This window comes from Antedon mediterranea, chromosome 11 (genome assembly GCF_964355755.1).
Source record: "Antedon mediterranea chromosome 11, ecAntMedi1.1, whole genome shotgun sequence".
Classification (NCBI taxonomy): domain Eukaryota; kingdom Metazoa; phylum Echinodermata; class Crinoidea; order Comatulida; family Antedonidae; genus Antedon; species Antedon mediterranea.
This window is the reverse complement of record NC_092680.1, coordinates 161,304-165,557: the sequence shown is the minus strand read 5'-3', so window position 1 is coordinate 165,557 and position 4,254 is coordinate 161,304.

Here is a 4,254-nt window from a genome sequence, read left to right as displayed (position 1 = left end):
TTTATGAATGAACAAAAGTAGGAAGGCTCGACGATGAAAAACACGGAAGTAAGATTTATTTTACATATAGAGGGCGACATACATAAGATTGGGTTCGAACCTCTACGGATACATATTTTTTTCAAATAATGACTTTTTTTTCTTTGTTTTGAAAGTGAGATATTTTAGAGGGTTGTAACTGTCAGGCCACGCCTAAACAAGTGGACCTTTAAAAAAAATCAGAAACAAAGTTGTATGACATTCATTTCTGCGATGAATATAAATTCCATTCTAAATACGTAACGAATAGAATTATTAATTTCTTTTAAAATTGAGGGCGCCAAACATAACATTTACGAGATCGAATACAGGTTGGAAAAAAATGAAATAAAAAAAAAGATGTTAAATGTGCTCTCCCTGCCTCAGCACTAAGGCCCTGCCACAGCCTGTTGGGGTCGTTTCCAGCACATCATCAGATGCATTGATGTTGACGCCTTATGATATGTGGTGGAAAGGGGGACGTATTATCTATACCCCAAACACAGTGACTCGCATAGCCTTAACTCTATTCCACCGACCAGCGTGGGAACCGAACCCTCGACATACGGTGTGTTAACACAATTCCCTCAGGCGACTGAGCTAACTGATCAATTTGGTTTTAGAAAGGTTAATACGATATTTATGACGTAATGATGAATTGCGTAATACATGTATAAATAGACTACTATCAGCTGTTCACTCATGTACGTTGTGGCGTAACGGGTAATGCTCAGGTTTGAGTGCTCTCAGCTTTAGATTGGGTACGTGGGTTTGAACCTCTACGGATACATTTTTTTTTAAATAATACATTTTTTTTTTATTCATTAAAAAAAAATACAACCATAAGACAAACTACTCACTTAAATGTAAAGTAATAGGTTTAAAAAATGATATGAACGTTTAAATAAAGTAACTTACAGTGATCAAACAATATTAAAAACTATAAATTGTTAATTCCATTTTTTTTTAAAGTGAATAATTAATTAATTTGGTAAATGTGAGCTGCAATGTCCCCGGAAATGACATCAATTAAAACAAAATGTGTAAAAGTCTTCAGTACCCCACCACGGTCGGGGATGAGCAAAGACAATTTTAAAAATAGAGCTGCTAGGTTCTCGGCCGAAAATGGCACTTTACATGATTTGAAATTATATGAAACAAACTATAAGACAGGACAATAGAAATAGAGCTTGTCTCCGGAAAGTGCACCTATTTATTGAAATATGAAATTAAATATTAGGTCTCCATTAGACCTACTAGCCAACCATGGTTGGGGCAGAGCTAAGAATGAAAATAGAGCAAGGTTCCCGGAAATTGCACTTAACTTTGAAAAACATAATCACCTATGATAATTATTGTGATAATGTTAGGTTCCCGCCCGGAAAATTGTTTCTTTACATGATTTGAATTTCTAATAAAGATTAACAACATCAAAATTTAACAGTGTGGCGTGTTAACCACGAATGACTAACAATACCATCTTCACTACACGACACCTGCACAAACTAATTTGCATAACAACGCACGGCACACCAACTGTTTAAAATAGAGCTGCAAGGTCCCTGGAAATCTAGATTCTAGATTGGGTTCGAACCTCTACGGATATATTTTTTTTAATGGAAAATGAATATTGTTTTTCTTTTATTTGAAAGAGAGATATTTAGAAGATTGAAAATGTCAGGCATTATGCCTAAACAAGTAGACTGCCATAAAACCTCGAAAAGAAGCCCATGTGCTCCTCCATTTTTTTTAGTAGGTGTGGGGTTTGTCTGTCTGTCTATCCATTTATATCCCAAGTCGCTTCAAAAATGTGTGATAACAGTAGTTAGGCATATTATACAGTAAATCAACACGTGTAGACTTATACCTTCTAACACAGGCTTTGGTGACACCATCCAGGTACAATGATCTATTGTATTACCAAGTATTTAGTATAGTATGAAATATGCCTTACATACAGTGGGCATACGTTTTGGAAAACATAGGAATTGCTGACTTCATTGATAAAACCGCAGAAATAAAAAAAAAAGTTTGTTTTGCGGATTGTTTTTCCGCTACTACATAATAACTACCTACACATCTACTATTCAATGCCAAGAGCTTGGCACAGCATGTATCGATAACCTAATAAAGTGATTCAGTATGTATTATGTTAACCAAACAATATGATCATTTAAAATAAAGTAGGATTCTTCCTATAAAGTCTTCTTTAACGACTAAGTAGATGCTTTGTTTCATTTTATTACTAACGAGTCCCGAAATTAAATTGATATTAGGCCTACGTATCATGAAATTTACATTTTCACAGACTGTGATGTTATTAAAATAATACTGAGATACCATTAATTTTCTTAAAATTTAGGTCTATACAGCCAAACAAAACAAATATAATAATACAAGTTATTATTTTTTAGCACTGCACATCATGACGAACATCAGATAGTGCATCACACATCGATTCTGTTTGCAAATCACACTAAAATGTACAGTCGAATTTTGGAAGTATATATTGTTGTCCTTCTTATTCCTTCTGAAGCCAATGATAAGTTACATTACGGTAGTGTTTAAAATACAATACAAAACCATTAGGCCTAATACTAGTAATCTGTAGTGGGTTATTTTGACAATCCTGTCTTTGCCTGTTTTTTTTTCGTGTTTTTTTTTCTTGTTCTTTGTCCATGTTTTGTAAATTGTATTTTTATGGAGACAAAATAAATGAATGAAAAATCTTTACATTGGCAAAAGAGATTTTATCGATACAATGTATATTTTGGCAACCTAAAGCTATACCGTAATTGTTCGTTCATCAGGTGGATGTCCAACTTCGTGTAGTTTATTCGAAGGAAGCTGCTACAAATATTTCAGTGAAACGCGTACTTGGCACCAAGCAAAGGAAAAGTGTAAGGCGGAGGAAGCAGGGTTAGTTTATATAACTTCAGCAGATGAAGTTTATTTATCCTAATCTTGAAGGAGACGACTGTAGTAAAACATGGATTGGTCTGAATGACATTGAGATATCAAAATGGAATTCTAGTGGATAAGCACTGAACCAGTAGTGTATTTCAGTAAGGACGATTTCTGTTATTCTTCCTACTTATCTAACATTAGCTTCGACAACAATTTTTATGATCGGTGAAGTAATAAGATAATTGTTTTAGTTGTTTAAATAATTTTAGTAGATTCTTGACATTCAGTGGAGGACTCTAATAAAATGACGTCTACCCGAAAATGTTGTTTAATGTTCATTTTTCAATGCTGTTAAACGACTGGTTCTATATGTGAAGGGAACGGTTATTTATCTCTTTTTAAAAATTATTTTTTCTGAGATTGGCGCCAAGGTGAACCAAGTAAAGGCAATGAAGATTGCGTTGAAATGACATGCAATTCAGAGGGTTATTGGAATAGTAAAGAATGTTCCTCGAAACGTCCGTTTTTGTGTGAAAAAGGTAAGTTCGTAATGTACGAGAACAGGACGCTCATTTGAAGAAACAGAATGCTAATGCTTTTGAAAATTGTTTGAACCCCTACGGATATTTTGTTTGTTTGATGGAAAATGAATATTGTTTTTCTTTTTAAAGAGAGATATTGTTGTATGGCATTCATTTTTTAATTCAATAGACTACTATAAAACCACGAAAAGAAGCCCACGTGCACCTTCAATTTTAGTACTCATAGGTGGGCTTCTGTTCAACGGATAGGCTTCTTTTCCAAATGGGCTTCTTTTCGAGATTGCTTTTGCAAACTAAAAGAGTACGGTAAGTAATAGTTGCGTATGTTTTTTTAAACGCGAAAGTTGCTCTTTGTGAATTTTATCTTTTACCGAGCGTTGTTTATGATTGTTTCGTTTTATGTATATTCTAGGTGTTTTAGACTCTTTCATCCTCTGCCGTATACTTTACGTGGACAGAGATAAAGTATCGAGGAACAATAGCCTATTAATATTGAATATATTGATATCATGCTATAATACTTCATATTTCGGTGTATCAACATCCTCTTAAAAATGAAATTAATTAAGAATTATTGACACTTAAAAAATAGTTAGATATTGATACATAATTCTCAAAAAAGAAATTAATTAAGAATTAAGTAATAATTTCAATACTTTAGCAAGGTTCAGATCAAGACTTGTCATCCTGAAAGACGTTAAGTTTAGCAGGGTTCAGATCAAGACTTGTCATCCTGAAAGACGTTAAGTTTAGCAGGGTTCAGATCAAGACTTGTCATCCTGAAAGG